We start from the raw sequence: 26,670 nt of genomic DNA on the forward strand, positions 1-26,670 counted from the left end.
CCTTTGGTGGACGTGCCCAAAGATTAAGGCTTTCTGGGAAATGATTTATAATGAAATGAAAAAGGTATTTAAGTATACCTTCTTGAAAAAACCAGAGGCTTTTCTCTTGGGCATAGTCGGCCATTTGGTGCCAAAGAAGGACAGAACTTTTTTTATGTATGCTACAACGGCAGCAATAATACTTATAGCAAAGCACTGGAAGACTCAAGATCTACCCACTCTGGAAGAATGGCAGATGAAGTTGATTGACTGTATGGGACTGGCAGAAATGACCGGCAGAATCCGCGACCAGGGAGAAGAGTCGGCAGAAGAAGATTGGAAGAAATTTAAGGACTATTTACAGAAATACTATAAAATTAATGAACTCTGAAAAGATGCTGGATTGAACTTTTGTGGTCTCTAGCTGTTATGATAAAGATAACAGGGATTAAAATTGTTTAAGTCATAAAATTTAAAAAGTTGATTGGAAAATAAGGTGTTAATTAAAAGGAATGTTAAGAGATTAGGATTTGCTGGATTAACAATTTGAACTAGAAAACAAGAAGGGGAGGTATGAGGAAGTCAAAGAAACATGTTATTGAAAAATTGTTATTGAAATTGATTTGTTTTCAATATTTTTCTTTTTCTTTTTCTTTTTGTGTTTGCATAAAATTGGAAAACTTAATAAATATTTATAAAAAAAGAAAGAAAACTTCAGTTGATTTCTGTTTTCATTATGCAGTTATTAAAGCCCTAAAACTGTACAGGTCTAAAATGTGGTGTTTTCAGGGCTGGAGACTGAAATAAGTGATTTGCTGGGCCTCCTCCAACAGACATGAATCTAAGGAAACTATTTCCTAAATTACAAAGATAATTAAAGGAACCAGAACAAGGCAGTTCTCAGAGGATTTCAGTGTAACAGGAGTGACCCCCACCACCAATCCCTTGGCAAGAGCTTGACACTCTTAGCCTAATCGTGCATCTGTGCCTGCCTGCCAGCCCTGCCAGTGTTCTGCCAACACTAGTCTGATTGAAGGCTTCAACAGGTAGGAAAAATGCCATCCTCACTGAAATAAATGGTGCTCTAGCTCCCTGTGACTCTAAAATATCAACGTGAAATGTTAATGAATGTTCAGCCATGCCCAATTCTTGTTTAGTTGCTGGGAGCTCTAGATTTGAGCAACAGGGATGGGAGAGAGACATTTAGAATGCAAGGACATGTTCACCTCTGCCTTCAGTGATGCTTGGCAGACCTTTATTAAAGCTGATGGATTCCTTTGATTGCCGCGGTCTTGGTTGTCGTGAATGTACAAAATTGTGTCAACTCGGAGTGAGAAGACAAGGGCTTGTGTTAATAGGGTTGGTTTCCCTTGGTTTCTAACAAGGAGAGCAGACAAGCAAATGGTAGCTGGCTATGCCAGAAGCCAGTTCAAGAAGACATAAGCAAAGACTTGGGTGGAGATTTGCCAAAAGGACAAAATCTCAGGACTGTGGCCCTCATGCTGAAAAAGCTCTCCCTCAAGTTGCTCCATAAATACAATGAAGGTAACTTGTCACAAAATAAATACAAAAGATTAATTCTTTTAAGAATATATTTTGCCGGTTTCAATCAGGTTGCCAGAGAAGACAAACCTAGCACTGTTATCCAGCTTTGTTTCCTTTACTGAAGTGCACTGGGATGACATTGGCAGAGCTTAGCAATGCCCTGGAGTGCTGTTACTGTATAACTAAAAAGTCACATGAACTCATTTCCTTCATTCTTTTTTGCTCAGAGCAGGCTTGCCAAGTCAGGGGATTTTCCTGAGACACAGGCTGAACACTACGATACCTGTTCTGGAGCTTTCTCTTGTGTGCGGTGGGGAGTACACAACATTGCAGTCTAAATTACTTCACACATATTGGTCTTCCTACATTCTTAACCAAACTTAGCTATAATTCAAGAAGGTTATAAAACAGGCAGGCTTGTAACCTGCTTGAATTATACCTAAGTTGTGTTAAGAATATACCTGAAATGGGTGACACCAAAGGTGGATCGCTTCTTGTTTGGGGTGTGATGAGGATGAGTGCAGGATATTGGTTTATCAAATTTAAATACAAGATATTTAACTGTCTTTCCAGAATCAATTATCAGGAAGTTTAGTTGGCAGTTTTCTTGGCTATTGTCTTAACATGCTTAGTCCAGCTGCGTGCACCTTATACCTTTAAAGCACATTCAAAACACATTTCCTCCCTCAAATAATTCTGAACACTGCAGTTTGTTAAGGGTTGCTGGAATTGCCAATCTGTGAAGGGTAAACTACAGCGCCCAGAATCCTTTGAGGGAAAGAATGTACTTGTAATGTGCTTTAAAGGTATAGCATGTCATTCAGCCTTAGGCAGAGCAGCTCTGCGACAGAGATAGCAGCGGCTGACGCAGTCTGAGGTGTAATGTAGTTTACTTAGCTGTTGAATTCAGGCAATCAATCTCTGAACCAGCATGAACTCTTTTAAGTGTTTTCCTTTCAAGAAAAAAAAAGACACCTTGTGTACTTGTAAAATGTTTGGTTTGTCTCTGGAGGATTTGTCTGTAGCAGTTCTCATTTTCCCACCATCTGACACTGAAATTGGCTTTAAGGAACTGGTTTGTTCTGCATCCAACTTATTGTCCCGTCCCTGATTAGCCCTCAGCTTCCTGATTTCCTCATATATGAGTGCTAGCAGGTCATGAAACAGGCACTAATCCTCTCCTCTCACAATGTCGCTTGTTTATGCTTGCAGTACTGTACCAAAATGCAGATAAATCTTCCTAAGGGAGTCTGGTTTCTCTCTCTGAGTGTGTGCATAAGACTGTCGACAGGCAATGTACTGTGCCAGTGTGGAGAATGGGAGGTCTGGGCATGTGCCCCATATCTCCATCTAACTCAACTAACTGGTGAAGGGACCACACGGAACATACAAAGGGAAACCAGTGCTTTGTCATGCTCTGGTAGGTTTTGCCTTAGGCATTGAACCTGCATTATTTGTTGTTTATTACATTTATATCCCATATTTCCTCCAAAGAGTTCAAGGTGGCTTACATACCTCCATTTCCCCCCATGATGTAGGTTAGGCTGAGATATAGTGACTGGCCCAAGGCCACCCTGTGGGGTTCATGCCTGAGCAAGCACTGAACCTTGGACTTCCAGATCCTATTCTGACACCCTAAACACTACACCAGGGGGCCTTTATATTAAAACAGGACTGGGCAGACTTCAGATTTTCTGGTTGTACATTGTTGTTGCTTTCTAGAATCCCAAGATCTACCAATAAGAGCCTGGTATAAAAGCCATACACATGAAATTAAACAATTCTCATCCTAGGACTTTGTTTTGAGTACCAGAACTGATTAGAACTCATAGCTTTCCATTTAAAAACAAAAAACAAAAAACAAAAAACCCAGCTCTTGTTACCACAAGCTCTCTTCATTTCATCAATATAATTTGGGCTGGGATGGGTGAAGAGAGTCATTTTGCTGTTGTTAATGTGAAGCAATTGGGAGTCAGAAATCCATTCTGATTTACTGTAAATCGCCCAGAGATCACCCGTCCATATTTTCAAAGTCTAATTTATGAACATCTACACATACAGCAGGGACGCGGGTGGAGCTGTGGTCTAAACCACTGAGCCTCTTGGGCTTGCTGATCAGAAGGTCGGCAGTTCGAATCCCCACGACGGGGTGAGCTCCCGTTGCTTGGTCCCTGCTCCTGCCGACCTAGCAGTTCAAAAGCATACTAGTGCAAGTAGATAAATAGGCAGGAAGGTAAACGGTGTTTCTGTGTGCTGCTCTGGTTTTGCCAGAAGCGGCTTAGTCATGCTGGCCACATGACATGGAAAAACTGTCTGCGAACAAACGCCGGCTCCCTCAGCCTGTGAAGTGAGATGAGCTCCACAACCCTAGAGTCGTCTGTGACTGGACTTAACTGTCAGGGGTCCTTTACCTTTTTTTACACATAGACCATAGTCACATTGCTTTTATATTTATTTGTTTGTCCTGCTTGCTGCTTTGGAAGGTGAGGAATTTTTATTATTTCTGACCTTACACAACCCTTGTTTACTTTGCAACCCTACTTTACAGCACCACCGTGTTTGTGTGTGTGCACGCGCGTGCATTACATCCAGATTTTGTAGTGCATGAGTACATGGGAGCACCTCCCTATCTTCAGGACTCTTTTTTGTTCTAAAAAGCAGGCAATTATTCCAAAAGGAGGAAATGAATTGCCCTACTCAGCTTTCAGCATTTGGCCTGGGTGCTGGCCAGTTTGGGACATCTCATGGGAAGTGAGTTCCCAAAAAATGGTTGCTTTAAAGGGGAGAAAAAGGGGAGACACTACTGTGTGACTACTGCAGTATCTATTGCCCTTTTGAAACGTAATGATGGCCCCTCTCCTTGCTAAGCAGTTTTTCCATGCCAGCTGTCTGTGTCCAAGGCAGCCATTTGCTGGCGTGCAGAAGTTGTGCAAACATGAGCCAGCTGACAGGTGAAGAGCACTTGAACTATGATCCCAGCTGTGCGGAGCATGTAAGCAGGAAAAAGCTTCTCAGTCTGTGGCCAGTGTTGACACAATTAAGTCAGCTCTTACCGTACACTCATGTGAAACTTTTATTTCTTCTTATATTCTTAGCCTGACAAGGTCTTGCCCAAAGGTTTCCTTGCTGAATGATGCTCCTTGGTATGTATTATTGATAGTGATTTGGAATGCTTCTGTACACAGTGGATATCAGCCAGATGTTCATGTTTCTCAGTTGTGGGATGGCTTCTCTAAGGAACACAGGGCTCCTTTCAGAAAAAGCACAGAAGGGCAACCCCAGCCCGCCCCCCAAAACCAACAACCAGTATGGGCAAAAATGAAAAAAAAATTGGCTGAACAGTAGAACAGAATAATCCCTATGGGAATGTTCCTTAACTTATCTCAGGCCAGGTTGACCCATGCTGAATCCTTGGTGGCTTGTGTGTCAGTGTGGGCGTGGCCACTGTAGAAGTGGGTGTGACAATTTCTAAGGGTGTGCATGGGACAAAAATCTTCAGTCATAACAGAATCAGAGTAGGAAACCTGCAAGAGTAGTAAAAAAAAATCCATTATTTTTGCATTAGTTGCAAATATTACTATTTGCATTAGTACCTCCCCCAGATCTGCTCAGGGGGGTTGAGAGACCTTCCCAAACATATTTATAGGGTGTCGGGGGGAGGGGGACCTCTTTTTTGCACAATAAAATACACTCCTGATTATTCCTTTGTGAGCAGGGCTAGTATTCAGCACGTTTTAAATTTAGCGACAAATGCCAGCCTCAGTGGGATTGGTTCCACTTGGGAGCTCCCAAGCAGAGCTGATCCCTGCCAAAAGGAAGTGTGGACAACTCTCACTATCAGTTGAATGGGTAGAGAAGAATTGAAAAGAATTGCATCTGTGCTGATTTATTCAAGCTGATTATGTCAGTGCTGCAATCTGTTAACGTCTGCATGAACTGATTCTAACCGCCAAAGGATGAAAGTGGTTCTTGTGGCCCCTTTCTAAAGTGAGTGTTCATTTCTTATGCTGGAACATCAGGCAACTTCTGCTGCCTACCGGCCATCACAACAATTATCCCCAAAGTGGAGGGTGGAGAAATGAGGCTATTAAATCAGGGAAAACGTCTGAGGCATGGTAGTGCTTGTCGGATTTGGCAGACCAGGGACAAATTTGATGGTAATACTGATGTGCCATGAATTTCTAGGAAACAGTGTATGGCATCACTCCAACTTGTAGGCTTTTCCTCTGCTACAGTATTTAAGTTTAGAATAGCACATGCATTCATAATACTTGCTGACAGTGCAAGATTTAGAGAGCACCTTTGATGTGTTTATATGACATGAGGTCTCTGAAGACATGAGATCATAGTGTTTTTCCTCTGAGTTGACTCATATGACATATGTGACTAAGGCAGTGAAGTGAAAGGCTGTAGGGCTTCTGTAGCTCCCCTTGGGTATTCTGGATATTTCAAGGTTATTGGGGGTTACACAAACAACTTCCTAGAAATTGCATCGTGCAGCCCTGAAGTTGACAAATGGATAAACCAACCAAGGTGGGTGACTGCACAGGCTCCTGAAAGCTCATCAGGCACTAATGGGGGAGCTCTGTTGTCTGAGTTGCACCTTGAGTTCAGTTGTTGTGAGAGAGGGAGAGGGAGATAAATTCTCTCTACCTCTGCTCCTTCTCTCTTTTCAGTTTGTGATTATTTGCTGTGAAATTATGGAACTGCTATTGCATTTTATTCACCTTCGGTAAGGTCAATGAAGGTAGATTTAGAAAGCACAGAGTGTGAGTTTTAATCCCAGATAATCTCTTTCCCATCAATTACTGAAGTGTGTTTGACAGAGGACAAATGGGAACCGTGTTAGGCATACAGTATTCCCCCCCCCCCACTTTTTAAGAAGATGTTTTCAAACACAAGTGGAAAAATAATCTGATATGAAATTGCTAATGACTCACTTTGGTGTAGCTTGAAATGGTGGAACACTTAGGCAATCATGTTGAATGTGATTTAGCCTACTGCATCCTAATAGCTTTGGGGTTTTTCTCTCTCATAGGAACTTATAGACTTGCCCTGTGCAAAAGTTCTCTTCAGCAGGCAACCCTGTCTGGACACTTTCATGGACACCCACCCACACATCGGATGCGTTGTGGATTAGTAGACATTTAGTTATTTACTAAATGCAAGTCAACAGCACCAGACGACCCTGATCAGCTAGGCGCTGGGATGGATTTCATCCTGTGCCTTGCAGAGCCAGGCCAATGCTGCCAATGGGCCCTTGCACTCCTTGGCAACATCCAAAGACCCTGATCTACTAGGTGCTGGAGTGGATTGCAACCTGCGCCTTGCAGAGTCAGGCCCAGGCTGCCACCCAGGGTCCAGCACTGGCAGCAGCAACAAACAGCTCTGGATCACCCAGCCCTACCCATTGCCACCCTACCATTTACCTGACCTGGGGGTTCTGGATCGCGGGCTCTCCTGGTCAAAATGGGAGCCTCAGTGATTGCCCTCTCCCACTAGAAACACACCCAGACTGCTCCAAGAAAACACACGTGGCAAAATAGAGCAATAGGCCCTGGCGGGCTGTTCCCTTACCCGCTTGTGGTTGGCCAAGCGGTTAGCCATCCAATCAGGATTTTTTTTTTTTTTTAATGATTTCCTCACCTTTACTTCTCACTTCCCTCTGTGGCCCCCTAGCCTCGTGCTATGGCCCCCCATTTACACATTTTTCACCTGTGGCCTCCTTGGAATATGGCCCCTGGTTGGGAAACACTGCTCTAGAGGCTATTGAAGGAGGAAGAAATCCTTCCAGGATGATGCAGGCAAGTGCATTATGAATTAGTTCTTTCAAGCAGTAATATGATGGAGTCACCTTGATGCAGTCACACAAGGAAACTGTGCAATGTTCATCCAGAGATGCCATCTTGGGATCTGGAATCTGGAACTTGTGAAGTTGGGAGTGCTAGGGCGGACCATTTTCTGCAAGTTTGTGCATTCTTGTATAGCCATTCCTTTGCATTTACTCTAAACGAAAAATTGATGTAATGCATTCAGAATGTTTCAAGCTACTCAAAAGGCTCCAATTAATTTCAGTGTGGTGTGTACAGAAAGAGCTTCTAGCGGCGTGTACATAGAGACTATAGATATATCAAATTCAATTCACTGACTCTGTATCTCAACCGGTTATGTAGACCAGAATTATGTCAATGCAAAATAAATCGTAATCATACACATTGAAGGGGCACTTTATTCAAACAGTGATTTCAAATAAAAGTTAAGGGTCCTTGTGGCTAAGCTTACACTTTCAGCTCTCTGCCTGGTTTCCATTATCTTTCAGTGCATGCCAAGCATTTTCTCTCTTTTTTGAAAATAAAAACCAACACTTTAATTTTCACCTGGTAGCTGAAGAGTACCTTAACTACAAATTCTGTGTCTGAATGTAAAGAAAGATGCATAGATAAGATTATACAACAGTGAAAAACTGGAGGTACAGGGAAGTATCTGGGAAGAAGAGAAACACTTTTTTTGAGTCACAAATCATTGCACAATAATAGTTCCAAAGAACCTACTGTACATTCATTTCTACCTCAGCCAAACATTTACAGTACGTCTCTATTGGGCCAGCAGGTCCAATAAAACCTAACAGCTTTCAACCGTTGAAAAACACGTGTGCTTTGCTCTTCATTTTTTAAATTAGTGTTACAGATAATATTTTTGGGTGAGAATGGTACTCTCAATCAGAGAGCTAGTCATTCACAAACCATGATAGATGACCACCATGCTGTTCCAAATACATGATCAACATGACAATTAAGAGCTACTATTGCCAAAACAATGTTGGTGACGTGTGGAAGTCAGTTGGTAGTTCACCACACCTCACCAGTGTGATGTCTCAGCAGAGTAGGCAGAGGCCTAGCAGAGTCTTCAGAGATTTTCTGCTCCCAGCAGAACAGCTTCTTCCAGAGTTAAGGGGAAAACTCCTCTCCCACACAGTTCCAAGGAACAAAATGTTTATTGTCTCCAGACACAAGACAAAGCTAAACACTGCTATCTACTGTATACAGTTCTTCTGATCTTTGAAGTACAGATACATATGTACAGATCCACCAAGACTATCACCATGCTAGCTATGTAGAACTTCTTTCCCTGACTCACACAGATTCAGAGTCAGACCCTGACAGCAAGCAGGACAGGATGCGACATAGCAGACACATAATGAAAGCAATGCCCTAGAGACTATTACGCCCGTCTCTGCATTCCTGAACCAATGGGAGGGTGAATGACTCAGCATCCTATCCTCAACCTTGCTGGTGTTGCTCTGGTAACCCAGTGCACCTGTTCTCTTATCTCTGGACATCCAGAGAGCATGTGGGGGATGTGCTTCTAAAGACATGAGTCCAAACAAGCATGCTGTAATTTAATCCATTGCTCACATTACATCAACAAACAACAACTGCCCCAACTTGCCCCAAACAGAAGTTTATTTTCGATGAAGAACTTCCTGTACAGAGTGATCTGGAGCCACCAAAGTTTCAACATCTAGAGGGCTGTAAGTTTCTCACTGCATAAAGTCTTTGCCGCCTCTCCCTTTTAAAAATCTGAACTAGCTGACAGCACCTATCAAATTTTGATGTGCCTTCCCCATTCTCCCTTCTCTGCGAAGAGGCAATGAGGCAATCTCAAGCTGAGCACAAGTGATACAGGTGGCCTGACATGACTTGGCTTTCCTATTTGCCAGCATCCACCATGTACAAAGTTGGGTTAGAGGAAAGAGGTGGTTCCATGATCTTAGGCACCTTGCACCTTGCACCTTCTCTATTTTGGTATCCAGCGCATGTTGGCACTTCTTATTCCCCTCTCTTCATGGGGGTCGAAAATTTGATTTTCTTAACTTTGGCTTATATATGTCTGCAAGGGAGCATTCTCCGCACACATTCCTCTGCATGCTAATAGTTGTGTGGCTAGAAACAGAATTTTCAGAAGCTGTCAGATTTCTCTTCTCTTTAAACCTTTAGTCAGCTCTCCCGCCCTTTAAAAATGTCTTTTCAGCAGCCTTTTCTTGATTATAATAGAAGCTGCTGAAGCGTCTCATGGTTCTGTCTAGAAAAATTGAATTAGTTCCTTTAAGCTGAAGTTGATAATTCTGCTCTGAGTACAAAAATAGATATCTATTTAACAAGAATAAAAAAAAAATCAGCAAGCATGTGGCTGTTTCTAAAGAGGCATATGTTCAGGCAATTAATTGTAAACAAATTGAAAACTAAGGCTGAGCCAACTTGGGGGGGGGGATTGTATGTGGTGAGTTTTGGTTTTATCCTCAGCAGAAATGGCCCTTTTCAGATTTGAGAGTTAAAAAATAAAAATAAAAATGGTGATGGTGATGGTGATGAACTTGAAAATTGAGGAAAGTGGGGGGGGGGGGAGGCACCAACCAGGGGCAGCTCTTCCCATTTCACCATCTGAGGTGCTGCCTCACTTACCAGGGTCACATGGCAGCAGCTTCCAGCAAGATCTCACCAGAAGCCGCTGCTTCTGCCGCACAATCTCAACAGCAGCAGAAAGGGAAGCATCTCTTCATTGGGTTCCACCACCCAAAGAGGCGGCTTCAGTTTGCCTCATGGGTGGGCTGGCCCTGGCACAATGACCTTAGCTGGAGTTGGTAAATATAATATGAGCCGTACTGGATTGTCCAAAGGTAATCTAGCCCAGCATCCTGTTTCTTACAGTACCTAAACATTTGGCAGTTAGGAATTCTCCAAGTACCACATGAGGACAAATAGCCCAATCCTGCTGCTATCCTCCAGCAACTAGTATTCGGAAACATGCTGGCTTTGATCCTGGAGGGAGCATACATCCGTCATGAGCCATTAGTAGCCGTATCCTCCATGACTCTATTAAGGGTGTCCAAGTTGGTGGCCATCACTACCTCTTTTGGTAGTGCATCCCATAGTTTAAGAACACTGCCTGCTTTTGTGTGTAGTGAAACCCTCCCCACCACACACACCATTTAGCTTCATTGGATGAATGCGTTCTAGTATTATGAGAGAAAGAGAAAGACCTGTCTTCCCAAAGCCTGTCTTGGGAAGGAAAGAGAGGAAAGATGACATTTCAAAGCCTAAAGCAGGAAACGCAGTAAATTATATAAACACTTTCAAGATACTGCACGACCCTCCATTTGTCCCAGGTGGTCGAAGTCATCTAGGATAATGTCACAGCTCATCCATTACACCCTCTCTAGCAGCAAGAGTTGCTGGAATCCATCTGGGCTAAGAGGGATTAAGGGTGCTTCCAGATGGGAGTTCATTGTGCAATCAGTGCTGCTCATGCATGCATCATGCAGTTTTTAATCATCATCAAAATGCCAGCGCGTACTTCTACTTCTTCTTTTTTTAGATTTAATCCATTTTGCTATACTGTGGAAAATTGGGTGCATAACGATAGCCCATTCTACATCAGCAACATTGCCAATATAAAAACTCATTAGCTATTGGGCTATGCGGGTTGGTGGCGGCGGCATTCTGCCACATGTGCAAAGACTTTTCTGTGGGTGGCCTCTGACACCGCACAGCAGCTTCCATTTTCTCCTCTCTTAGGTACAATCTGGCCATTTTATTTCTGGAGGCCCAAATGATACCACGTGTGCCTATTTCCACTGTTTGAAGGATGGGGACGGCATCTCCAGATTTTAGCAACCTGGTTAGGAGAGTGCTCTCTCTCAAGATTTCCACAACAGTACATCTAAGGGCTTACCCTAGAGACTGTCATCATCAGGCTTTAAAAAATATTATTATGTATTAATTTGTGGGTTGCCTTTTACATGATTTACAAACATGCAACTAAAAAGGCTAAAAATAACAGCACAAAAAAGTGTAGATAGGATCAATACACAGTACTGCTTCATTGCACTTCCATGAACCTTTGCCAGATAAATATCACTCTTGTACAAAACCCCAGTATTAAAAAAATTAAAATGGGCATTTCCCTCCTCCATTTTGCCCATTATGAAGCATTATAGGTAATAGAGCAATGCAACCCCCCGTTTTCTGAGTTTGTCAAGAGCTGGGGCACAGCAGTGGGGGCAGAAGTGGAACATGGTGCTGTGGGCCTGGAAGTGGCAATTCCCATTTTGCTTTGGGTGGTGAGATGGGGTGGGCTGCCCTTGCACCAGACAACACTTCAACCCCACAAGAACCATTGTTTTAGGAATCTCCGTTGTTCTAAAATGTGTCACCAACCACTTGAAGGTTTTTGAAGAAGTGCCAATGGGCACCACCTTCTTTTAGTCCTTTCTTTCCTCCGCTCAAATCAGCCCACCTTTTCCCAAGAGACAGAAAGTGCGTGTCACTCTTCCAGCTTCCTCCTTCAGCTCCATATACTTCTCAAGGGTGAAAAAGATTATCATTCATGCCACCTCATGACCATGGTGGCAGTTGGTGGTGACTCAGAAGTTTTGTGGGCACCAGGAGAAGATCTCAAGGGCACCATTGCCTCCAAAACCACTGTGTCTTCCTTATAGATGTATGTTAATACATAATATATAAATGTAACTCCACATCCCAATGGCTTATAGTATGACTCCAGTCTATTCAATTCCATGAATATGTGCCATTTCATGTGGCAATAGTGTTGTGCAGAAATAAATTCACTTTTTTAGCAACATGTTTTTTGTTGCTTTATCAGTCCAACCCAATCTGAGAATAGTTGAAGGCACCACTATTTCCATCTTTGGATGTTTCTATTATTTCTATTTCTATTATTTCTTCCTATTGCTTTTTCATCTCTTCTGCTTTCCACTGCTTTCCAATGATTTAAAATCAATGTTCATGATAGTTTTTTTGATGCTATCCTCACGGAAGCCAAGAGAACTAAACTAAAATTTAAAAGTCTAAACAAAAAAATCTTGAAGCATCTCAAAGGACTATTATGGTGTAATCTTTATGTGCAAGCAGAAATATTACGCCGTGATAAATGTGTTAGCCTGCAAGATGTGACACAACTTTTTCTTTGCGGCAACAGACTAACATGGCTACCACTCTGTAAATTAAAGTCTAGCACTTCAGCTTAACTGGGTTTAAGATTTCCCTGTGTTCATGCAATTAAGTTACAAAGGCAACAACACAACTTTCATTCCTCACACCCTTTATTTATTTTTTGGAAAAAAGCTAGATTTTCATAAGGAAAATATACAGCGTTAAATAATTCATGTGTATCCTAAATGTTTTATGATATGATTTTCGAGTTCTAATTGAAAAACCTTTTGCTGCCTTTCACACACAGAACTGTGCCAGAGAGTGGCACAGCTCAGGGGGATTCTAATGGGCCTTGTAGCCTTTTAGTTCTAGGTCACTGGTTTCAGATATGGGCTAGTAAAAGATTACTAAAGGGCACATTTCTGTTTTCTTGTGCACTGATATCACACTTACAATGTGTACGAGTCATCTGTCTGTAACTCTGAAGACTGAAGGGAAGAAAAGATGTATTATTTGTTTGGATTAACATGGAACTATAAGAACTGCTATGCTAGGTAACCCCAATATTCTAGACAGAAGCCCCAGGACATGACGCTGCCATGCATTCTTTGTTGCTTGTGTTCTGTGAACATGGGGGCATTGATCGACCGTTCAGTGCTTGAATGGCAAGAGATGCTTGAAGGCCTGGCTGAGCTCATTACTTTTTATTTTGTCATCCTTAGCACAGGTGCCAACTCCTAGGGGCTCAGCTCTTTGGGCGCCCAATTTCTTTTGGGGGGGTCCCTAATGTTTAAAAAAACCAGGGAGCAGAGGAGGCAAAGCACAGAGTCAAGCATGACAAGGCTTCAGTGGCCAGCTACTTCTCCTTCTGTTGCTGCGGGGGGGAAGGATGGGGGAAGCAGCCCTTAGCTGATGGAAGGTATTTAAGGAAGACTGGAAAACGTTTGTAGAATATTTGAAGAATCGTCGTAAACAGGTTAGAACATTAGCAGGACTAGAGTAAATTCAGCAGTAAATATTACGTTGGGATAAAATGAGGAAGGTGAAACATGGAGTAAATATATGCAGCAATAAGGGGTAATCAGAAGGAACAATGGAATGGGGGAAGGCAATGTTTAATTTAATGTTTTGCTCTGTTTATGAGAATTATAAATAAAATTTATAATAATAAAAAGAGGTCTGTCGTGGAGCCAAGTGCAGTCAGTGGCTGGCAGCTCCTCCTCCTCCTCCTCCTCCTGCTTGGTAAGGAAAAGACAGGAGAGCAGCCCCCAGATGTTGGTAGCAGCAGGAGGAGGCTGAGCACCAGAGAGGAGGAGCCACCAGCCCTTGAGGCTGTGCTAGCAACACATTCAGCTCTGCCACTGGTTCCTCCTGATGTCCTGACATTGCATGTGTGATCCGCAACATCACACATGCGACATTGCCCCCCCCATCTCCCTCTGTTGGTGCCTCTGCTCCTTAGCTACTATTTTCAGAAAGTTTCAAGGGCACATAGGGTTGGGGAGGATGTTAGAGCTCATTAATATATTTGCTGAGCCAAGCCCCTCCCCCACACCAAATAATTTGAGTACAAGACACAGTTGCCAATGAATTTGTTTCATCCTTTTAAAAGGCCACATCATAAAATGTTTATGCTAATTTATTGTGACACTGACTTTATAAGTTAATTATGCACGGTGAGAAGTACTTCCTTGTGATTTCCTGATCCTACTGTCAGGCTATTTAATTGCTTCTTAAATACTAATGTTTGCCAATGAGTGAGAAAGAGTAATTTCTTCAATTTGTTTGATTTCTCTCCCCCACCCCCACCCCTTAATCAGATAAAGGAAAAGAAAGGATTTTAACAACTTCATAAATTTATAACAAGGGGGAAAAACCTCTCCTGTCATTTAATGCCCAACTTGTATCCGGCCCTAATGAAGTCAATAAAAAGGTGTCTGTAACATGAACAAAACCATTTTGGTGCACATTTAGTTGGGATGCCTCCTGCTTAATTATTTTCAGGAAAATGTTATGTGCAGTATTTGCACATGTTTCTCAATGTTATATGCAGTTTCTATATTGCACATGTTTCTATATCATCTGAACTTCTGACCAACAGATAGCTCAGATAGATAGATATGTAAAATCCTGTTGAACCAAGGCAGTTCGGTGACCAAACCCAGATCTTTGTAACTACAGCTTGAACTTTCAATCACCTGATGAACTTTTCATTGTATTATGATAGATGATTAGCAGGTGGATGGCCCCACTTGTCAAAGGGCTCTGTGGAGATTTGGCCACTTCTGGATCTGGCCTCTTATTAGATCCACTTGCCCATACCTGAATTAGTTGAATCACTCATGATAGTTTATCAACAGTTGTAGCAGAAGCGGATTTAGGGCAGCAAGACAGGTTCCCCCGCACAGGGCACAGAGGTCAAGGGAATGCCTTCTCACCTCCTTCCTGAGGTCTAGTAAGTGCTGGGCTTTGGGAAGGAGGTGCATGGTTCTGACAGGCTCCTAAAGCCCTCCTTCCTTCTTCCCAAAGCCTAGTTAGTGCTTGCCCAGCTTTGGGAAGGAGGCATGAGGACTCAGACCCTGCTAGAGCCTTGTGCCTCTTTCCTAAATCCCAGTGTCTCCCTTACTCAGCTTCAGGAAGGCATCACAAGGGCTGAGGGGGTGGGGCCTCACATTTTGGCCTGGTTGATAGCAATGATAGCTGAATCAAACTTCTTTACTCACGAGGTAAGGGTGGAGGAGAAGTTTTAATTTACTGAGAAACTACCTAATTCAATTGTTCATTTTGCAAACAACAACCTAATTCACATTTCTTGAACCCACATGCGAAACAAATCACATTCTTTGAAATTTATCTGAATTTTGCAATGTAATTCTCAAATCAAATAATATGTACAAAATGCATATAATGGGGGAACATTGCATAAAACTCATATATTTGTTACAAAACTGCATCATATTAGGGGAAATTGTTTGCAAAAATATGTGTATTGGTCAAAATGTCATATAAAATGTGTACATTAGGAGAAATTCACATTGACAATTTTTCATAAGGTGTCTCTTTGTCTGTTTTAATGTAAATTGCTGAATGGTGGAGATTTAAGTCTGGAAAAAAGGGAAACATTGAGAACTGAAGTGGGCAGATTCTTCCATCTCAGCAGAAAGAAGTGACTGAATAACAGTTACTGGAACAAAAAAATTGGAGGAAGCATTATTGAATTTATGTCCTGTGCTTGTATGATTCCTGGAAACATATAGTTGGCTGCTGGGTACACCTTTAGCCTGATCTAGTAGAGTTCTTCTGAATATATTCGGATGGCACTTCTTATACCCTAAAAATCTGTGAACAGGAAACAGGCTCTTGCACATAGGTGAAAATACAAAGAGTTGCTGTGAGATGTGAGGTTACATCATGAGCCAAAGGTGCATACCTGATGCTTTGCATCATTCACTTGCTGCTTCAGCTCTCTGAGCAGCACTGTAAGCCTAAGGCAAAGGCCAGTCACCAGACCCAGGGCAGGTGCTTTTCTCCCTTGGTCTTTCTGCTTGCCTGGTTAGAGATGTCAAGACTGACAACATGAATCACATCTTTGAAGGGGGATGAGGAGGGTCTCCATTTGTGTTGCAACTGCACACACTATATTCTGCTGCACTCTCTGATCTCTAGATTGAGACTTTGGCATTTGGAGTCCTACATGGCTGAAATACACAGGAGGTGGAACAGAAGCTTTAAAAACAAAGGACTGACGTTCCATTTCTCTCTTCTGCATCTTAGATGTTGGTGGTTGATTGAAGACGCACACCAATTGTGAAATGCGGTAAGCATCAGAAATAAGCGGTGCAAACAGCACAGCATTCAGAAACAGCAGGTGTGTGATCCAGCAGGTAAAACTCCTGAGCCATAGTTCACCTTCACCCCATAGCACCCAATGCTGTCCTTGAGCAAGTCACTGTACTTCATGGGCGTTCCCTACAAGTACGATGGGAATAAGGGCAGCCTACTTTGAAGAGTTGGTAATTATGATGCACATGGGAAAAACTGTTTGAAGATTTCTGAGAAAAGCAGTGAGAAAAGCTTAGTAAATAATGGTACCTGGCAGCAACCATTCCATCAGGCTAAAGTACAGGGAAGCAGAGCTACTCCACTGGCTCTGCTGAGAGACCAGGAACTTTTGCCTCTTCCAGTTTCCATTCCAGTTGCTCATTATCAGAACTTTGCAACTGAGAGGGCAATCCAAATTCTGACTGCTGAATGGTGAGGTGATACATAGCCCAGTGATGCACAGTGGCCAGGGCAGCATTGAGGGTGGGCGGCAGCAGGACCATAACTGCCACCTTAAAACTGTTGCAACAACTAGGCCTGGACGAGTCTTGCTGTTGTCACACAATGGCAGTTAAACCAGCTCAGAATCCAATGACTCTCAGGCCGGCTTAGTCCCTCCTGCTCCTGGAATACCCGGCTCTGCAACTTTAACCCACCTGCATGTTTGGCTGTGGCAGGGGAAGCGCTTCACTGAAGTGATGCTTGTTTGTGTATTTTGGCCTGTGGGAGTCTGGATTGCTATGTAAGAATTAGTGTGCTTTTTACCTCCTCCCTCTCACTTACCTTTCCTTTTGTGTTGTGCATTTAGGTTGTAAACCTGAGGGCAGATGATGTCTTATTATTGACCTTTGGAAGGTACTCTGGGACCCTTTCTGGGGATAGAAAAAGTGCTTCAGATAAATAAACCAGAGAGAACTGAGAAATGAAAGCTTATGATGAAGAGAACCATCTAAAAGTTCCATGGAAATATTTTAACAAATAAATTCCAGAGAGTTGACACAGTGCAGGTTCTTTCACATACCCTTACATTTTTTAAATGGCATTTGTTGTCAAGCATTTCTCTCATAAGCATTTCACAAAGGAGTTTGCAGGATGATAAATTGATGTCCTTGGTAAAAGTGTGGGTTTAGAACAGTTTGCTGCTGTTGTGACGGCTTGAAAGCTATTGATGATGTTTGAATTGTGTCACTTGTCACTTCTATTCATTTAACAAAGTCTTATTTTATCCTTATTGTATTTTAAAGAGGAAAACAAATTTTTGGAGCTTTACATTGTGCAGGAGAGAGTGCCGTCTTTGACAGAGATGGGAGGAAGATACAGGCAGAAGGTTATGTGTGCCTATTCTCCTTGAATTCTCTCAGGCACAGTAAGGTATCCTTCAGTGCTATCCCATTTCTCTTAATGAGTGTCCTTTAATACCAGGGGTTACTGAAATGCTGAAGGAGCTGAGGAAACGAGCCCTGTAGACAGAAGAAATGGGAAAGTGAATACCTTTTGCTATTTATGCTTATTTTAATGTTCAGGGATAAATCATCTTCCTGTGTCTCGATCCCTCAAAACAATGAAAAATTTATAGCTTGTGTATCTGCAATAGTTTTGATGTCAGGCATAATGTTACAAAATACCGAGAAAAGCATACATCAAAGCGGTACTTCACTATGAGGTCTTTATCTGTTGCTTCTTCATGTCATTTGATATAGCAGCATCTTTTCAAATCAGTGCCAGATTTAGGGCGGTACGGGTGGTTCCCCCCGCCCCAGGGTGCTGAGCTGAGGGGGCACAAAATAATAATAATAATAATAATAATAATAATAATAATAATAATAATAATAATACCTATATTTATATGGTTACCTACTGAGAAGATCCATTAAAGAAGCAACTGTACCAAAATGAATTATTTAATTTTTGTCCTCACTTAAGGCACCATATTACTATATTACTGGAAGTGTAAACATTTCCAGTTCTGTATATGGGCCTCAGGGCTGGGCAGCCCAAGAAGTGCCACCTCCAGACAGATGTGTCACAAGATCTCATGGGATGTTGATCTCAGTGAGATCTCGCAAGATTTTGCCGGAATCCGCTACTGTTGGGATAGGGGCAGAGTAGCACCTTCCCATTTTGCCATGGGATGTGCCTCCCCTCATGGGCCTTTAAGATATAGAGTAGAGTAACTGCGTGTTACTTAAACTCCTCATAACAGGGTTGTACAACTAATATCAATGCAGTGTCAGATCAATCTGGCTCCATCTGAAGTAGTGCAAGAAACCAAAAGAGCAGATGGCATGTAGGCTTTGGGTGCCTTATGTGATGCTGTTAAAAGTGGGACTCCAGGCTATCATTTAGATTGTTTTCTGTGTGTGCTGTTTGTGGAGTTTAATTTCTCATTTATGTACATGTTAGACTTCTTTCTGGCACAAGGAGTCGGATGCAAAGTTAAGTGCAGGTAATGGAGCTGGCATAAACTGAATTCCCAGCACCCTCCTCCCCACAACAGTCCAACCACCCCCCGCAAATGCTCCAGCCAGGGTTAGGTGAATGGGGTGGTCTGGGACCAGGTGATCTCCTCTGTGCTTGCTGAGTCTGCTGTCTGGCCAGGTCTGGCCAACTATTCCTGGGCAACTTCAAGACCCTTCCTACTCTTTCCTTATGGCTCTTTATTATCAGTCCAGATTTAGACTAAGCAGCATTTCAAATAGAAGACTCCTCTAAGTATAGGATTGGCCTCTGATTGCCCTCAAATAGAGGGGTGCCCCCTGTGAAGTAGGACACATGGCAATCTAGCTTTAAGACCCCATCTTTGATGGACTTGGAAGTTACTCTGAGGTTTTGGAATACAAGGCTCTGGTTGGGTGGGGGGTGCTCTCAGGCAGATGAGGACCCCAACCTCCCATCCTCAATTATGACCCTTCTCTGGCTTCAAACCACAGTTGGGGTGGGCTTTGACATGGGTTCGACCTGTCACCAACCTATTCTTGAATGCTATTCTTGAGTGCTCAGTTAAGCTCATTCTCACTGGAACAGTAACTTGGCTCCCATGGCCTGCAGTTCAGAGTTTGAGCCTTACCCTCTCATATATCTCCATACTACTCACCCAGAACTTCTGTAGTTGAGCTACTACGGGACACTTCAAAGAGAGTTTTGTCTTACAATCTTGGGCAGACACAAATTTCTCAGGATGGATTCTCTTTGCCCAGTGTTCTCCGTATTCAAACAAGTTTTTTTTTGAGGGAGGAGCCACATCCAGCAGCCAGTGGTATTTATGAAGTGTTCTTATCCTCCACGCAGACACCCCTTGCATCCTCTTTGTAGGTGAGGAACTAATACCCTTACTACCCCCTCCATCAAGAATGAGGGCTCTGAACAACACTGTGCTCATTTCTGCAAAATTTAGGATCTTTTGCTGAGAGACCACATATAAATATTACCATTTCTTTCTTTCTAAAATAGTATATTTTGGATTTCTGTTATTATTGCTGCTGGAGTTTTTTGTGTGTGTGTTTTTTAAGGGAGGTTGCCTACTGGGACGTTATTAGACATGGCAAATTGCAACCTTTATGAGCCAAAAAAGCCACTGTAAGTGTATATTTATAAATTCTAAATGCACAGGGTTTTTTGTTTCGTTTTAAAAAACATGTTTAGCAGAGAAATATGTTAAATAGTAAAACATGGGTGTTTCTGGCCAGTGGATTATGACATATTTTCTTTGTGCTTTTGAGAAGAAATACATTTTAAGATTATAATTTCTTTGACACAGACCTTCAGCACCACTGGAGATAATTACTGTTCAAAGATGGATTGTCCCTTCCTGCCATGATGAGCCTTTTCTTTTAGAAAACCCAGATGGCAAAATGCAGCAAAGCTCTATATCAAATATAAAACAAAGAGAAATACTCAATTGCAAATGCTTTCGCCTACCCTGTCACAAAATTCTACATTTTACTGCTCGTGCAACACACACAATTTTCTAATATAAAACATCAAGCTGAAGGAAGATATTCAGTATCAAAAGTATGAAAGTAAATGATAGCTCACAATACATCCTAGGAACCAGTTTTTTCTGCTGCCACCAATATCTTCTCCTCCCCCCCCCTCTGTTAGCATCTCTAGATATAAATTAGAATATTTAGCATAAAATGTCAGCCCTTACTTTCCTCCCTTTTGCCATAGTTTCAAAACACTCTGCTTTGCAAAACAAGAATCTGTCTCGAAGAAGAAGGACTAGACCATAGGAATGCTCCAACAGAGGTGTATTCAGACCTTCAGCGGGAAGAAACAGCCCATCACCCTCCGTTTGGGAATCCCAAAAACAACCCAGTGAGGACTGGGAGTGTTCTGTTTCCATGGAATGGAAGAATATATGGGAAAGGGGATAGAACAGAGCATGGCTGGCTGATGGAAACACCAAACAGGAATATTCCACACTGCAACGTCTTGCTATAGGCCTCATCTCTAGTTAGAATTGGCAACAACCCACAGTTTTGTTATCAACTTCTGGGTGGCATCTCAATGGAAAGCAAGACTGTAACTTCTGTCTTGCAGATTTGCAAGCAACTTCCATGCCTGAATTAGCACAGGCTTTTGGAGGCCAAGCTGTTAGATACGAGGCTTCTCAGTTTGAGGAGTGTAACCTTAGCGGAGCCAGAAGTCTGAGTGGGGGAAAAAATTGTTTCTGGGTCAAATCGAAATGTATTATTCATTCCCTCTGTGCATTATTCTTGCTGTCAGGGAATAGAAGGCCCTGGAGGTGGAATGAGATGACAAGAAAATCATAGAGAGTCTCAGATGCACTCCAGAGAGCGCTGCCAGATGTTTTATGTAGAAGATAGTTAAATCACAGCTGCATCTAACTAGAGCACATGGGGACTGCTCATCTTTTGCAGCATAGAAGCAGCTACGGCATTCTTGAGACCAAAGGGACGATATTTTCTGCTTCTGGACGGTGATTTATTGAGTCTTTCTGGCTTTCACGAGACAGTATGAACAGTAGTCTTGCATGCATGAGCTCACACACAGAGCAACCATACCATCTTATGCAAAAATAACAGTATTTATGTCAACGTTTTAATGGAACCATAATGGAGGACCTCTGGGTTTCAATGTGGATCTCTGATTTTCAATTAATATGCAGTTATGCCTTGTTAAACATTTCTTCCCCCCACCCCTTTCTACTAATTAGATATGGTGAAATTTCAGTCCTGGGGGACATGGCATGAGGATGGTGTATCAGGAAATCCAGTTGGCAGCCTTTCATGTTTTAAAGAAGCTTTTCTGATTTCACGCTGTGTCTGAAAATGCTGTGTACTAGTGGAAGGAATCCAGAGAGTGATAAAATTATTATCAATGTGAAACTAGGTAATCTTATTTCTTTTAAAAGTCTGCAGAATGGCTAACTCAATGGGGCAGAAGATTCAGTTAACAATGGTATGAATACTTAATTTTAGTAACAATGTGTTTGTTTTTTTAAAGTTAACAAAAGGAGTGGCAAATGACAGTGATATGAAAAATAGCTGTCAGCAACATAATGTTAAAAATCTGAGAGAGCTGTTATTGTAGAACTCAATAACACACAATAAAGGGTACAAAAAATAGGCAGTTAAAAAAAAGAATAATGCAAAATTCTCTGAGAGCCAATTTCTTTTATTTACTGACAGTGCAATCCTATACATATCAACTCTTGAGTAAGACCCACTGAGTGTATATAGGATTGCAGCCTTCAAGTTTCAATTAATAAACACTGTGAAGTACCTCTGTTATAACTCACAGCTTCCTCCATGCTACTTGCTTGTTCACCTAACTGCTATTCTTCATGCTGTAGTTGGTGTTGCCTCCTGTTGACAACCATGTGAACTGCAGCATGACAACAGCCTTACATTTTTCTGTATAGAGGAAAACAGTTTGAATTCTATGGAATTACAATTGCCACAACAGGCAGAACAATTCTGCCATGACCCTCAGCATTTTCCAACTGGTCCAGGGGGAGGGGAGTTAGGGAAGCACTAGGAGGTTGGCACTTCCTAGATTTGGGTCCTTACATGGAGAAAGTGCTGAAAACCAGAGCAATGTTGGATATTGCTTACACAATCTGTGCAGGAACCAATGGGCAGGGTTGTTGCTTCGCCACTGTGCTTGGTCTCATTACTGAGAACGGTTCAAGAAAGTGAGCAATTTTCCTACCGCATGAAGGAAATTGCCACCTTCAGAATTACGCACTTTACAATAGGGAAAATGCCTACACTGTTTCACCCTTTCCATAAGTGGCAGTTACTAGCGTCAACAGATGTATTTGAAAAAGGGACACAGAAGGCCTCTAATTGATAGGTACCGCACTCACAGCTGCAACATAACTCTTCCCTGTTTGCACCGTAGTCTGCTTTACTTTTCGGCTTTGGCTTAGCTGCAGCTGGCCTTTTTGATGCATTGCTTCTCACCGCCATACCTTTCTTCCTGATGAGCTGAACTGCTGTGGCTGGAAAATCTTCCTGTGGGGGGCTGCTGATAACCTTGAATTGCATGCAAGGGGGCAGAACACGCATGCTTGCTTCTGGCCTAGACAGATTGAAGCCCGCTCAAAAATAGTGACAGCCTGGAAGTGCCCTCAAAGACTATATCAGCTTCTGATTTCCTACTTATTCCTGCTAAGTCTCCAAATGCTCTTTCCTCAAAAGGAAACCGACCCTGCAACACCCATTCTGCTCTGAGAATGCATAGCATGAAACAACAGAAGAGGTGCGATGCTACCGGGCCGACTAGTTATTCACAGCTTCTGATACTCTAAGGCTTGTTGTTGGCATCTGTCTGTGTGCCTCCAGGAGTGAAGTCAAACTGCTGTGTTAGCAGCACCAACGTGACCTCCCCAGGATGCAAGCCGGGACAGCGTGTATGGAAGAAGTCCTGGGTGGCCCAAATGACAAGACCCCCCTCTTGGCCTTGCTGATTGTGATCCAAAGGAAAGCAGAGCAATATGTTTGGCACCAGCTTGGCTGCAGGAGTTGCCAGAAGGAGGCTTACAAGGCATCATCCAACTGTCTTAGGGACTCTACTCTGGATTTGTGTAGGGTTTACTCCTTAGCCTTTTCTTCTCTTGAAGATATCCCGCAAGGCCATGGAGGTTTAGACCAGAGTTTTCCTTCTCCTAGATGGGCTACCTTCCCAGGTTGGCAAGCTCCATCTGCCCCTCACTTCCTTCTACAGCACATGCAGAAACCTTTTCTTGACTTTTGGACACACTATTGGTCTCATCCGCTCAATTAGTGGTTGATGCCTCTGGCTTGATGGCACAGAAGAATCTAGCCTACTGGAAACATAACTCTCCCATATTGGCCACAGCAGGTGCTAAAACTCTACAACAGTGACTCCACCCCTCCATTGCCTCCAGAGACAGACGGAGGCCAAAAAAGGCAGAAAGGAAAAATGTGCCTGAATTACTCTGCCCACTCTCTCCACCCACCAAGTGACCCTTGGAAGGCTACACAGAGGGAATGTGGCTCTTTGGATGGAAAAGCTTCCCCATCCTTGGACTAGAGAGAGATGGCAAAATCAGGTGGGCTGCAAGAGAGATGAGAGCTGCCTTCAAGGAGCTTGTCTCTCGGAGTCCCAATACACAATCTTTCCCACTGTGGCAGATGGAGCCGGAGAAGATTCTGGGAGGCGGGGGAGAAAAGTTGATAATTTTTGCAACACAAGTGTGTATTTTTGGATTTACTGTCAGCACAAGCTCCTTTCACTTCTACTCAAGAGATGACTATGAGGCAATATAATCTGACTAAGATGCACAGTACCAAAGTACGAGGCTAACAATGTACAGTATTCTCGGTATGCGTAGCCAAATAGCATTCCCCAATGACCCGCTGCTCAGTTCTTTGATCAGATGCCTGTTTAAAGAGCCTAAGACAGACAAATCAGCCGCATTTCTGAAGGTAACAGCTGTTAATATCCCAATACATATGGCCATCTTTCAGAATGGCAGCTTCTCTGGGTTTTTGCAGCCTATCCTTCAACCCTTGGTGGCTTCTGTCCACCTTCTCAAGTATTTTTGTATCTATCTTGGACTAGGTTCAGTTTCCAGTTAGCAGCTGAATGCAGGGTGGCTGACATCGAGGTCTTTCTTGGAGGGGGAACGACGACAATGACACATGCTTAAATGAGCTTGTCTGATGAGATTACTTCCAATCTAGATGTGAAGACTGCTTCTAAAACTGCATTGTTCCTTCACATGCTGTAAGAATACAGGACTCATTTGTATCACTAAAAAAACTGCATAGTAACAGAGAGTATGTGTTTGTGCTCAGCTTGCAGATAAAATTTGCTACTTGTACATTAAAAGAAAATCTTTAAGGGTGCTTATTTGTCTCCCTGCCCTCCCAACAGATTATTTTGCAGGTCCACCTTGTAAAATTTAGGCCGCATCCACACCATACATTTAAATACATTTTCTCCCACCCAAAACAATCCCGGGAACTACAGTTTGTTATGGGTGCTGGGAATTGTAGCTTTGGGAGAGGCAATTAACAGGATTCTTTGGGGAGCCTGTGCTCGCTCTCCAGTATGGACTATTGGGGATTAAAATGGGTGATGGCATAACCTCATATTTAAGAGAGACCCACATTCAGATCCTTAATTGAGCAATGGGAAGTTGGGTAATCTATTTTCTAGGAGATGTTCAAGGAGCAAAAGTGAGCTGGTATCTTCTGTGGGTGTTTGAAATATCTGTGTACACACTATACCTTTAAAGCCCATTCAAATCCCATTCCTTCCCACAAAGAATTCTGGGCACTGTAGTTTACCCTTCAAAAAATTACAATTTCCAGCAACCCTTAACAAACTACAGTACCCAGAATTCTTTAAGGGCTTTTCACTCATGTGCTCTAAAGGTATACTGTGTACACAGCCATAGGATATCCTGCCTTGGGGCAATAGGATAACCTGCTATATTCTTCCTTTCAGATCTATGATGCTTTTTTTCTTTTTTACTGCACATACATATCCCATCACAATGACAACAGAGGTAGATATTTTGATTCCAAAGACAAACTTATCCTAGTGTATAGCAAAGCTCTTGTGCACCATATTGTTTTATTCCTTATCTTTTCTTAGCAGTAGGGACAGCCCAGGTTTCAGACATGTCTCCTGCTTCCAGGGCTTATGCTTATCAGTGGGCTGCAATGTTGCCAGATAAGACAATACAATTACCTCTGAAATATTTTGATTATTCTTAGTTCTTTTTTGTAAAAGCCAAAGTAACTTATTTTAAAATAAAGCTGCAAGGGCTCATGGGCTGATTTACACAACACTTGGCTTCTGTGGGGAGAATAATATAATGGTTGGAAATCGGTTTGCATACTTGGGTGTGCTATAGTTGGGAATGAGAAAGATGCAAAGAGGAGCCCCATCAAAGGGTGGGATTTGCATTATTACAAGGCAAAGCTGAATGAGGAGCAGATATGAATTTGCATGGGGAGGCTCAAGATTCAAAGTAGATTAGCCTAAAGCAATGTGCACACAGCCATGCAGCATTCTGCTTTTTCAAAATTTATTTGTTTATTCATTTATTTAATTATTATTTGCACAGGCTTGAATTTTGTAGTAAGAGTGTTATCTCCATATAAACTTTGCATTTTTCTTCCAGTTCCTTGTATTTCGGAGTCCTTGAGTCCATTCTGAACCCTGCCATCTTTGGGTAAATAAACTTTGGTTTTTAATCTTTTCAAACATTAATTGGCCAGTTTAAACTTTGGAAGACATTTTGATATTGCCTAACAGAAATGTTTCTGGGATCACTCGTAAAGTATAGCAAGTATTTTGGGTAATGAAATATATGACTTCTTGAAACCAGTCCTATTGATTGATTGCATTAGCCGTAGATAGCAATTGCAGTTACATCTATTACAATTACATCACCTCTGAGCTGTTTTCTGGATACACAGCAAATTACAGCCGGTACTTTCTTGTATTATCTAAAACACACTATTCCAGAATTTGTTTATTTTTTATTACACTTCCAGAAAAATTGCAAGTAATCTCTGAATGATTCACTCCTCTAGCATTTTATATATATTTTATATATTCTGGTTAATCTAATGACACCGCTATTAAATTATCTCAAAGAAATTCCCTTTGAGAAACTGATGTATATTTTTCAAATTATATCTGAAAAGTACAGTATATCTTGTGCTGTTTGTGTGTGTGCGCATTTATGAACTAGTTGAACATCTGAAGCTGAAATTGGCTGTGTTGATTGGCTGGCCTGCCGTGATACTTCTGCAACACCCCTCACCAAATACAGAGGGAGCAAATGTGGGCATTTTTCATTTTAAATAATTAAGAAGGTGATGAATAAACAGATATACAGAAAGAAGTGTGTGTGTGTGTG

General features: G+C 42.2%; 2 long non-coding RNA genes across 2 annotated transcripts in view; both read left to right on the forward strand.

Moving 5' to 3' along the window:
- Positions 1–26,670, forward strand: part of LOC310760040 — a 592,410-nt gene that overhangs the window by 96,219 nt on the left and 469,521 nt on the right. The gene's annotated exons all lie outside the window — the stretch shown is intronic.
- Positions 4,625–26,588, forward strand: LOC310760029. Its single transcript, XR_014546703.1, has 5 exons — positions 4,625–4,667; positions 20,469–20,615; positions 21,478–21,653; positions 25,927–25,977; positions 26,503–26,588. It is a non-coding gene; the product is annotated as an uncharacterized lncRNA (long non-coding RNA).

The sequence above is a fragment of the Podarcis filfolensis genome, assembly GCF_964270895.1.
Source record: "Podarcis filfolensis genome assembly, chromosome: 3".
NCBI lineage: Eukaryota > Metazoa > Chordata > Lepidosauria > Squamata > Lacertidae > Podarcis > Podarcis filfolensis.